This window comes from Rhinopithecus bieti, unplaced genomic scaffold (genome assembly GCF_001698545.2).
Source record: "Rhinopithecus bieti isolate Rb0 unplaced genomic scaffold, ASM169854v2 scaffold_1295, whole genome shotgun sequence".
NCBI lineage: Eukaryota > Metazoa > Chordata > Mammalia > Primates > Cercopithecidae > Rhinopithecus > Rhinopithecus bieti.
In genome coordinates, this window is record NW_016803880.1 from 1,592,571 (window position 1) to 1,605,035 (window position 12,465).

Here is a 12,465-nt window from a genome sequence, read left to right on the forward strand (position 1 = left end):
GATTTTTATATAAGCAACCTGCCTCCTCTTTTTAATTCTGTCTTCCCTGTAAGTATTCCTACACTAAAAGGAGAAAATACATTTTTCATTTTACCAAAAAAAAAAAATTACCTAAATTAGGGTTTTTATAGTAACAATGTCTTCATAGTTATGGACTACCTTTCCTTCCTTTAAAAAAAAAAAAAAAGGCAACAAAACATCCACAAAAGTCACTTTCACCCACCACAGAAAACCCTACCTCCCGCCATCCAAAAATGCCACCTTTGAGCTGCCAACAGGATTTCTCACTATTCCTTAGGCATTCCTCCAGATAGTTTTTTCAAAGTCTGACTTAACTCACCACAATTTAACCTGAGATTTGTAGAGGTCAGACTCTAGCAAAATACGATTACAAAAAATGGAGATTAAACTAGTTTTAAACTGCATAAATATATATATAAATAAATCCATCAACTCTCTCAACTGCAGCAGTCTAATGATTAATCAATAATCTATCAATTGACATAAGTAACCTACATGATATTAATTACATCATTACATAGAATTCATCTGTGTAGAGCAACACTGTCCAATAGAAATAAAATATGACTTATATGTGCAATGTAAGTTTTCTTGTAACAGCATTCATTAAAACAAGTTAAAATTAAATTTAATAATATATTTTATTTAACCCAATATATCCAAACTAGTATCATTTTAACATGTCATCAATATTTTAAAATTATTGCCAAGCACAGTGGCTCACACCTGTCATTCCAGCACTTTGGGAGGCTGAGGCAGGTGGATCACTTGAGGTCAGGAGTTTGTACCAGCCTGGGCAACATAGGGAAACCCCGTCTCTACTGAAAATACAAAAATTAGCCAGGCACGGTAGCATGTGCCTGTAGTTCCAGCTACTTGGGAGACTGAGGCAGGAGAATTGCTTAAACCCAGGAGGAGGAGGTTGCAGTGAGCTGACATTGTGTCACTGCACTCCAGCCTAGATGACAGAACAAGACTGTCTCAAAAACAAAACAAAGCAAAATCATCAAGGTATTTTGTACTCTTCTTTACAAAATCCATAGTGTATCTTAGACTTCCTGCACATCTCATTACATTCTAGATACAATTCCAGGGCACAGTAGCTCCAGGTGGGGTGGACAGTGCAGGTCCAGAGGGTGCTGGGTTAAAGGGTTGGACAAACACTGCGTGAACACTACCAGTTCTCCCAGTCTTCAATGTGCCCATAGATGTCAGAAGATTAAATTAGTCTCTTATATCCACTTACGTTTGTCTCTTTAGAGAATCTGACTAGTGTGTAAAGTTTAAATTGCTTTTAAGTTGGTATTAGTTGCACCATGTTAAGAAAATAAAATCAGTGTTGATTTGCTGTATTCTTCTCCTATTGCTACTATAACAAATTATCACAAATTTATTGGCTTAAAACAACACATATTTATTATCTTACAGTTCAGGAGATCAGAAGTCTAAAACAGGTTGGCATGGTTGTGTTCCTTCTGGAGGCTCTGGGGGGAATCCATTTCCTTGCGTTTTCCAGCTTCTGGAGGTGGCCTGCATTCCTTGGCTCAGGGCCCCTTCGTCCATCTTCAAAACAAAAGCAGCAGCATATCATCTTCAACTCTCTCTCTTTCTCTCTCCTCTGCTCAAACATCATATCTCCTACTCTTATTTCTGACTTTCTTCCTCCCTCATAGGAGAAGCCTTCTGATGACATTGAACCTACCTGGTTAATCCAGGATAATCTCCCCACATCAAGATCCTTAACTTAATCATGTGTACAAACTCCCTTTTGCCATGTAAGGTTCATATTCACAGATTCTGAGGATTAGGATGTAAATATCTTTGGAGGACCACGGCAGACACAATTGTCTACCACAATGAAATAGGCTCATATGCTCAACTCAGATCTACAGGTGAGATTTTGTCACATCTAATTATGACATAGCTATGGCAAAAACTAGCTATGCCCTCGATCAGTGATCCCCAGCCTTTTTAGCACCAAGGACCAGTTTCGTGAAAGGCAGTTTTTCCATGGCCAGGAGGCGGAGGGGATAGTTTCAGGACAAAACTGTTCCACCTCAAATCATCAGGCATTAACTAGAATCTCATAAGAAGCACACCACCTAGATCCCTCGCACGTGCAGTTCACCATAGGGTTCGTGCTCTTATGAGAATCTAATGCCGCTGCTGATCTCACAGGAGGCGGAGCTCAGGCAGTAATGCTCATTTACTTGCCACTCACCTCCTGCTGTGCAGCTCAGTTACGAACAGGCCACAGACGAATACCGGTCCATGGTCCAGGGGTTCGGGACCTCTGTCCTGGGTGAGTATTTGTTCCAAGCAGTATTTCATAAAACTAAAAATGTAGTGTAATAAATATTAGACACATGCTTGGCTTTAATAAGTGAATGTGGCGGTTTCTAGAATTTAAATATATATGCTTAGGGAAAGGCAAGATAGTAGGTATATGAGTTGAATCTGGAAAGAAAGACTCTTCAGCTGTGTAGTACCTATTTTTTAAGCCGTTGTTCCAAATTTGCCAGGAAAAATCTTCACCTTCACACTCAAGTAATTAGTACCACATTTAGCATGGAGTATACTTTGTCACAAGGATATGATAAAATTCTTTTATAAGAATTTACTCTTTGCTAAATACATGTGATGAAGTAAAAAACATCTTAAATCAACAAATATCTAATAAGAATATTATGAGGAAGGCACAGTGCCCAGTACAAAATATACCATAACTTAAACTATAAATTTAACTTTAAGAATAACGACTACTTTAAAAATTTTCCTTCCTTAGCAAGTCAGTGCAAGCAAACTGTTCATGGATTCCACTGGAATACTGCCCTTTAATACTTTCTCTTCAATTTAATCTTATTTGGAGGTTCTGTTTACACACTGAAAGAGAAAATTGAGGCAACAATTCCAATTTTAAAACATGTGTTCCTAAACTGCCTGGATCAACATCTGAGTTTGCACCATCCCTGTGTGCTCAGGCTCCAAGTCTCTTGTCCTTGGGGGATGGACAGATACACCTTGACTTGTGATGGGGTTATGTCACAATAAACTAATCATAAATTGAAAATATCTTAAGTTTAAAATGCATTTAATACACCAAATCTACAGAATATCGTGGCTTAGCCTAACCTTCTTGAAACATGCTCAGAATACTTACATCAGCCTACAGATGGGCAACATTACCTAACACAAAGCCTATTTTATAAGGTGTGGAATATCTCATGTAATTTTTTGAATACTATACTGAAAGTAAAAACCAGGATGACTGTATGGGCACTCCAATTAGAGTTTCTACTGAATGCTTTTCACTTTTGCACCATCATAAAGTCAAAAAAGCGTAAGTGGAACCATTGTTAGGTTGGGGACCATTTCTAATCCTCAGCTCATGCTGCAATAACAAAATACCATAGACTGAGTGGCTCAACAACGGACATTTATTTCCACAGTTATGGAGGCCAGAAGTCTTCATGCACCAGCATGATTGGAGCTAGATTCCTCTTTCTGGCTTGCAGATGGCCGCCTTCTCCCTGTGTCCTCACAATGGCAGAAAGAGAGACACACAGCAAGCTCTCTGGTGCCACTTCTTTTAACAGTACTAATCCCATCGTGAGGCCATGGCCTCATGACCTCATCTAAACTTAATTATCTCCCAAAGGCCGCATCTCCAAATACGATGACATTGGGGGTTAAGGCTTCAAAATATGAATTTTACAGGGACGTAATTCAGTCCATAGCATGGAATATGCAGGACCTAGGCAAAAAAGGGCCTCAGGGTGATGGACCTATTCTGGCAAACTGAATCAAACTCAGCCCTTTAGTCATCCTGCAGCGTTCCTGGTGGCTTCTTCTAGACACCCCAGGCTATGGGGAGAAGAGTGAATATGATTACTGCTGAAAGCTCATTTCTCAGGTTCTCTAAATATGGGTTCAATGTGCAACCCTCAAAGGGAATTTTCTACCCAAAACTATAGCTTTGCAGCTAAACAATTATATTCTTGAAATGATGCCTAGGGAGACTGAGTTTTCTTAAATAACAAATCTAAGGAGAAACCAAATGCCTAGCTAGCAAGACAACTTTCTTGCCTAATTTTACTTTTTAAAGTATTTTTTACTTTCTTGAAATAGAAATAAATAGGGTGAAGTTCTATATGCCAGGGAAAAGATTCACTTACTGATTCTTGAACTAAAATATCACTGTGCTGAAAAGAGAAGTAGATGATGAGTATATATATGACAATCACTTTCATGAAAACTCAGTTCTAGAAAGACACTAAATTTCATTTATTGTTTGTCTAAAAAGAAAGCGCATACATAGTAATTAACGGACAAGATGGTCAAAAAGTAACTGTTCTAGTGCTTTATTCTGGATAAATGCAGTGTAATTATGATTCTTGTGAATTTCAGTAAAGCATGATTTAATACTACAGCAAGGGTGCCATTAAAGTGTGGGTATTAACTTTCCAATAATTTCTAGAAATTGAAATGGAATGTGTTTGGCAATAACATGACATTTTGACACCAATGAAAATATTTTATGTAGTTACGTAAGTGATAAAATAAATGCTTTATAAAATTTATCCAGAAGGACTTATAACTAGGAAAAACAATCATAATTAACAAGATTTTGTGAAGCGTGCAGCAGCCAAAGACAACTTTTAGACCAGCTGAAGGTGATGAGGTCATTTCTGGTCCTAAGTTCATAGAATGTGACCACCTGTAGAGATTTTTTTAAAAGCACTTAAAAGAATTAATTTTCCAAATATGGAGAAACTGAGAGAGTCTCCGTCTTTTACGTGACTTTCTATTGTGCCAATGTAATGGAATCAAATACACACTTCAGCTTTTTAAGCAGCTGTTCCTATGGTGCAGGAGTAAATGTGTAAACTCTACCAGTACCAGCTGGAAAAAAAGAACATGAATCTATTATTTCCGAATGTATTATGAAGACTAGATTTTGTTTCCAGGATAGAATGTGTCCAAAGCAACCAAATTAAGAGGAGGATTGTGAAATTATCCAGTGGATAAGGAACCATCTTGACATTTCAACTGGCTGATACAAACCAAGCTATATGGGCAGGTGACCCTGCCTCTTGTTGCATTCACTGTGCAGAGTCCACCACAATACTGAAGAGATTCTTTTTACTATTTTTAACTGAGATCATTACAGCACAAGACTCTTAACCACAGTAACATCAAAAGAACAAGAAGCAATTTTATCAAGTATATGTCTTTTTCAAAATGAACATTACTGATCTCTAAATTCATAATGTCTACTTAGGATTTCTAAGTCAAATGATAATAACTATGATGATAGTAATAATAATAGAAGATATTTCATTAAAACATGCACATCTTTTGACTCTACCTTTAAATATAATTTTAATAAAATTCTATTTGTAAGTATTACCAAATAAAGACAAAAAAGTTTTAGTGTATGATGGTGTTTTTCAAAATAAAATTTATCTTTTAGACAAGTTTTAGGTTCACAGCAAAATTGAGTACAAAGTACAGAGAGTTCCCATCTATACCCTGCACCCCCTGACACACACATGTAAACAACTATCAGTCTCCTGCAAGGAAGTGGTACATTTGTTACAATCAACAAACCTACATTTATACATGTTTATCATCCAAAATCCATAGCTTACTAGAGTTCATTCTTGATGTTGTATATTCTATGGCTTTGGACGTGTATTCACCATTATAGTATCATAAACAATAGTTTCACTGTTGTAAAAAATCCTCCATGTTCCATCTACTTATCTCTCATTCCTCCTCAACCCCTGGCAAGTACGGTTCTTTTCACTGTCTCTACAGTTTTGCATTTTCCATAATGTCATATAGTTAGAATCATACAGTATATAGCCTTTTAAGATTGGCTTCTTTCACTTAGCAATATGCATTTAAGTTTTCCCCATGTCTTTTCGTGGCTTCATTTTAGTTTTGAATAATCTTTTGTTTTCTGGATGTACCACAATTTATTTACCCATTCACCCAGAGAAAGACATCGTGATTGCTTCTAAATTTTGGCAATTATAAACAAAGCTGTTATAAATATCAGTGTGCAGGTTTTTGTGTAGACACAGGTTTTCAACTCATTTGAGTAAATACCAAAGAGCACTGTTGTTGGAGTATATGGTAAAAGTATGTTTAGTTTTTGTAAGAAATTGCCCAGCTGTCTTCCAAAGTAGCTGTACCATTTTGCATTCCCATCAGCAATGAATGAGAGTTCCTATTGTTGCACATTCTCATCAGCATTTGTTGTCAGTGTTTTAGATTTTGGCCATTATAATAAGTGTGTAACAATATCTCATTGTGGCATTAATTTGCAATTTCCTAATGCCATATCATTTTCAGGATCCTTACACATGCATATTTGCCATCCACATGTCTTCTTTGGTGAGGTGTCTGTCCAGGTTCTTTGCTTATTTTTTAGTGGGGTTGTTCCTTTGGTCCTTTGCCTGATTTTTAGTGGGGCTGTTGCTTTTCTTATTGTTGAATTCTAATACTTTGCGTATTTCGGATAGCTGTCCTTTATCAGATATGTCTTTTGAAAATGTTTTCTCCTACTCTATGTCACAGTGTTTTAAGTGTTGGTCAACCTTGAGCCTTTATAGAAACAAAAAAAATTTGAACAAATTATATGGTTGTAAAGATTTAGAACCATTCTTGAAGATGCATTTAAAATGATCTATCGGCTAGGTGCAATGGCTCAAGCCTGTAATGTTAGCACTTTTGGAGACCAAGACGGGAGAATTGCATGAGCCCAGGAGTTTGAAATCAGCTTGGGCAACATAGGGAGACTCAATTTCTACAAAAAAATTAAAAAGTTAACCAGGTGCAGTGGTACATGCCAGTAGTCCCAGCTACTTGGGAGGCTGAGATGTGAGGATCGCTTGAGCCCAGGAAGTCAAGGCTGGAGTGAACCATGATGGCATCACTGCACTCCAGCCTAGGGGACAGAAGGAGACCCCACCTCAGAAGAAAAAGTAGAAATAATGAAAAAAGTTATCTATCTTAGATTATTGTTTCAGTAACTACTGTGAAAGTTGTCAGAATCAAAATGGAGTCACTAATGTTAAACACACACACACACGCACACACACACACAAATCTGACATACCAAAACCAGACAAGAATACAATAAAAAAAGAAAACTACAGGCCAATATCCTTGATGAACATAGATGCAAAAATCCTCAATGGAATATTAGCAAACTGAATGCAACAACACATTACAAAGGCCATTCACCATGATCAAGTGGGATTCATCCCGGGCATACAAGGATGGTTCAGCATGTACAAATCAATAACAAGTGTGATACATCATGTCAACAGAACCAAGAACAAAAGCCATGTAATCATTTCAATAGATGCTGAAAAAGCATTCAATAAAATTCAACGTTCCCTTATGATAAAAAATGCTCAACACATTGTGGGTAAAAATACACACAAACTGGGTATATATGACAAACCCACAGCTAACATCATACTCAACGAGGAAAAGCTGAAAGCCTTTCCTTTAAGAAGTAGAACAAGCCCCCTCACTCAGCACCGACAGCCCGTGTCAGCGTGCGCAAGCCCTGCCACCACCCTGCAGAAATTCTTCAATTACCTGCAGTCTTTCGTCAGATGAGACCAGTGCCGAGGGTCCTGGTTCCTCATCTCACTCGGGTTTATGCCAAAGATGTAAAATTTTTGGTGCAGATGCCTGAGTCTTAATGCTTCAAGGTGTAGACCTTTTACCCACTGCTGTAGCCATTACAATGGCGCCAAAGGGAAAAACAGTGATTATTGAGCAGAACTGGGGAAGTCCCAAAGTAACAAAAGATGGTATGACTGTTGCAAAGTCCATTGACTTAAAGGATAAATATAAAAATATCGGAGCTAAACTTGTTCAAGATGTTGCCAATAACACAAATGAAGAGGCTGGGGATGGCACTACCACTGCTACTGTTGCCAAGGAAGGCTTCAAGAAGTTTAGCAAAGGTGCTAATCCAGTGGAAATCAAGAGAAGTGTGATGTTAGCTGTTGATGCTGTAATTGCTGAACTTAAAAAGCAGTCTAAACCTGTGACCACCCCTGAAGAAATTGCTCAGGTTGCTACAACGTCTGCAAATGGAGACAAAGAAATTGGCAACCTAATTTCTGATGCAATGAAAAAGGTCAAAAGAAAGGGTTTCATCACATTAAAGATGGAAAAACACTACGGATGAATTACACATTATTGAAGGCATGAGGCCAGGTGCGGTGGCTCACACCTGTAATCCCAGCACTTTGGGAGGTGGAGGCGGGAAGATCACGAGGTCAGGAGATTGAGACCACCCTGGCTAACACGGTGAAACCCCGTCTCTACTAAAAATACAAACAATTAGCCAGATGTGGTGGCATGCGCCTGTAGTCCCAGCTACTTGGCAGGCTGAGGCAGGAGAATCGCTTGAACCCAGGAGGCAGAGGTTGCAATGAGCTGAGATTGTGCCACTGCACTTCAGCATGGGTGACAGAGTGAGACTCCATCTTAAAAAAAAAAAAAAAGAAAAAAGGAATTATTGAAGGCATGAAAGTTTGAGGATATATTTCTCCATACTTTATTAATACATCAAAAGGTCAGAAATGTGAATTCCAGGATGCTTATGTTCTATTGAGTGAAAAGAAAATTTCTAGTGTCCAGCCCATTGTACCTGCTCTTGAAATTGCCCATGCTCACCATAAGCCTTTGGTCATAATTGCTGAAAATGTTGATGGAGAAACTCTAAGCACACTCATTTTGAACAGGCTAAAAGTTGGTCTTCAGGTTGTAGCAGTCAAAGCTCCAAGGTTTGGTGACAGTAGAAAGAACCAGTTCAACGGTATAACTATTGCTACTGGTGGTGCAGTGTTTGAAGATGAGGAGTTGACCTTAAATCTCGAAGATGTTCAGCCTCATGACTTAGGAGAAGTTGAAGAGGTCACTGTGATCAAAGATGATCTTATGTTCTTAAAAGGAAAAGGTGACAAGGCTCAAATTGAAAAACGAATTCAAGGAATCATTGAGCAGTTGGATGTCACAACTAGTGAATATGAAAAGGAAAAATTGAACGGCTGGCAAAACTTTCAGATAGAGGAGCTGTGCTGACGGTTAGTGGGACAAGTAATGTTGAAGTGAATGAAAAGAAAGACAGAGTTACAGATGCCCTTAATGCTACAAGAGCTGTTGTGGAAGAAGGCATTGTTCTGGGAAGGGGTTGTACCCTACTTTGGTGCATTGGTGCCTTGGACTCATTGACTCCAGCTAATGAAGATCAAAAAATTGGTACAGAAATTATTAAGAGAACACTCAAAATTCCTGAAATGACCATTGCTAAAAATGCAGGTGTTGAAGGATCTTTGATAGTTGAGAAAATTATGTAGTTCCTCAGAAGTTGGTTATGATGCCATGGTCAGAAATTTTGTGAATATGGTGGAAAAAGGAATTGTTGAGCCAACAAAGGTTGTGAGAAGTGCTTTATTGGATGCTGCTGGGGTAGCCTCTCTGTTAACTACAGCAGAAGTTGTAGTCACAGAAATTCCTAAAAAAAGAGAAGCACCCTGTAATGGGTGCAATGGGCAGAATGGGAGGTGTTATGGGAGATGGCAAGTTCTAATTATTAGAATAGTGCTTTACTTTAATTAGTGAACTATGGCAGGAAGTCCAAGGCAGTGTTCCTCACCAATAACTTCAGAGAAGCTGGAGAAAATGACTGAAGAAAAGGCTAGCTGATGTTCAGGAAATCACTATAACAATCAGCTACTGGTTTCAAGTGACAAATATATAATGTTTGACTGCTGTCATTGTCTATGCCTACAGATAATTTATTTGTATTTTTGGGTAAAAAGACATTTATATATTCCTAACACTGGGTGCAAAAGCCATGTACCAATGTGCTGCTTTCAACTTAAATCACTGAGGCATTTTTAACACTATTCTGTTAAAATCAGGATTTTAGGGCTTGCCACCACCAAAGGAGAATTTAGGCAACCTTTCTGTGGAGAGTAAGAATAATTGTGTACAAAGTAGAGAAATATCCAATTACGTGACAACCTTAGTGTAATAAAAAATTGCTTAAAGTTAAAAAAAAAAAAAAAGAACTGGAACAAGACAAAGATGTCCGCACTCGCCATTCCTATTCAACACAGTACTGGAATTCCTAGCCAGTACAATTAGAAAAGAGAAATAAATTAAGGGCATCCAAATCAGAAAGGAAGAAGTCAAATTATCCTTGTTCACAGACAACATGAGTATATAATTAGAAAACCCTAAAGACTCCACAAAAAAATGTTGGAACTGATAAATGAATTCAGTTGGAACTGAAAAATGAATTCTAAGTAAAGTTGCAGGTTACAAAATAATCATGCAAAAATCAATAGTATTTACATACACTAACAGCACATGCTCTGAAAAAGAAATCAAGAAGGCAAACTCATTTACAATAGCTACATGAATTATAAAATACCTAGAATACATTTAACCAAATAAGTGAAAGATCTATCTTAGAAAAGCTATAACACACTGATGAAAGAAATTGAAGAGGACATTTTAACAATGGAAAGGGTTCATGACCAGCCTAGCCAACATGGTGAAACTGTGTCTCTACTAAAAAAAAAAAGGACAAAACGCTTGAACCTGGGAGGCAGAGGTTGCAGTGAGCTGAGATTCCACCATCACACTCTAGCCTGGCTGACAGAGTGAGACTCCATATAAAAAAAAAAAAAAAGGAAAGATATTGTATGCTCATGGATTAGAATTAATATTGTCAAAATGTCAATACTACCCAGAGCAATCTACAGATTTAATGAAATTCCTATCAAAATACCAATGACATTCTTCACAGAAATGGAAAAAACAGTCCCCAAATTTACATGAAACTCAAAAGACTCTGAATAGCCAAAGGAATCCTGAGCAAAATGAACAAAGCTGGAGGCATCACACTACATGACTTCAAAACACATTATAAACCAATGGTAACCAAAGTAGCATGGTACTTGGGGAAAAATAGACACATAAGGCTAGGTGCAGTGGCTCACGACTGTATTCTCAGCACTTTGGGAGGCTGAGGTGGGAAGATCACTTGAGGCCAGGAGTTTGAGACCAGTCTTAGCAACATACTGAGACCCTATGTCTACAAAAAAGAAAAAAAAAATGGCTGGGCATGGTGGCATGCACTAGTTGTCCCTAGCTGCTCAGGAGGCTGAGGCTGGAGGACTGCTTGAGCCTAGGAGTTAAAGGCTGCAGTGAGCTATGATCACGCCACTGCACTCTAGTGTGGGTGACAGAGTGTGATCCTGTCAGAAAGAAAAAAAGACAGAGAGAGAGAGAGAGATGAGGGAGGGAAGGAAGGAAGGAAGGAAGGAAGGAAGGAAGGAAGGAAGGAAGGAAGGAAGGGACAGACACATAGAACAATGCAACAGAATAGAGAACCCAGAAATAAATCCATGTATTCACAATCAACTCATTTCAAAAAGGTGCCAAGAACAAACATTGGGAAAAAGACAGTCTCTTCAACAAACAGTGCTGAAAAACTAGATAACCCTATGCAGAAGAATGAAACTAGACCTCTATCTCTAAGTATATAGAAAAAGCAAATGAAAATGGATCAATGACTTAAATCCAAAACTTTAAACTATGAAACTACTAGAAGAAAACAATGGGGAAATGCTCCAGGACATTAGTCTGGGCAAAGGTTCTTGAGTAAGATCTCAAAAGCACAGGCTACAAAAGCAAAAATAGACAAATAGGATTACATCAAGTGAAAAAGGCTTTGCACAGCAGTGACAATCAACAAAGAGAAGAGACAGCCCATCTACTGGGAGAAATTATTTGCAAATTATCCAACTGACAAGGAATTAATTACCAGAATATATGAGGAGCTCAAACAACTCAACAGCAGAAAAACAAACAATCCAATTAAAATGAGAAAATATCTGAGTAGATATTTTCAAAAGAAGACAAACAAATGGCCAACAGGTATAAAATAAAATGCTCAACATCACTAATCATGGAAAAAAGCAAATCAAAACCACAATGAGATATCCTCTCACCCTAGTTAAAATGGCTTTTATTAAAAAGACAAAGAGGCCGGGTGTGGTGGCTCAAGCCTGTAATCCCAGCACGTTGGGAGGCTGAGGTGGGTGGATCACCTAAGGTCAGGAGGAGTTTGAAACCAGCATGGCTAACATGATGAAACCCTGTCTCTACTAAATATACAAAAAGTAGCTGGGCATAGTGGTGGGTGCCTGTAATCCCATCTACTCTGGAGGCTGAGGTGGGAGAATGGCTTGAACCTGGGAGGCGGAGGTTGCGGTGAGCCGAGGTCGTGCCACTGTACTCCAGGCTGAGTGACAGAGTGAGACTCCATCTCAAAAGAAAAAAAAGACAAAGAATAATGAGTGCTGGCAAGGATGTGGAGAAAAGGGAACCCTCATA

At 38.3% G+C, this 12,465-nt stretch overlaps 1 long non-coding RNA gene and 1 pseudogene across 1 annotated transcript in view; one reads left to right on the forward strand and one right to left on the reverse strand.

The window, feature by feature from the left end:
• Positions 1-1,565, reverse strand: part of LOC108518171 (uncharacterized) — a 9,788-nt gene extending 8,223 nt beyond the window's left edge. The window contains exon 1 of the long non-coding RNA XR_001882305.1: positions 1,448-1,565. This is a non-coding gene — a long non-coding RNA (uncharacterized LOC108518171). The remainder of the gene's footprint in view (positions 1-1,447) is intronic.
• A 727-nt stretch (positions 1,566-2,292) lies between these two features.
• LOC108517855 (60 kDa heat shock protein, mitochondrial pseudogene) lies at positions 2,293-9,646 on the forward strand (annotated as a pseudogene).
• The last annotated feature ends 2,819 nt before the right edge of the window (positions 9,647-12,465 follow it).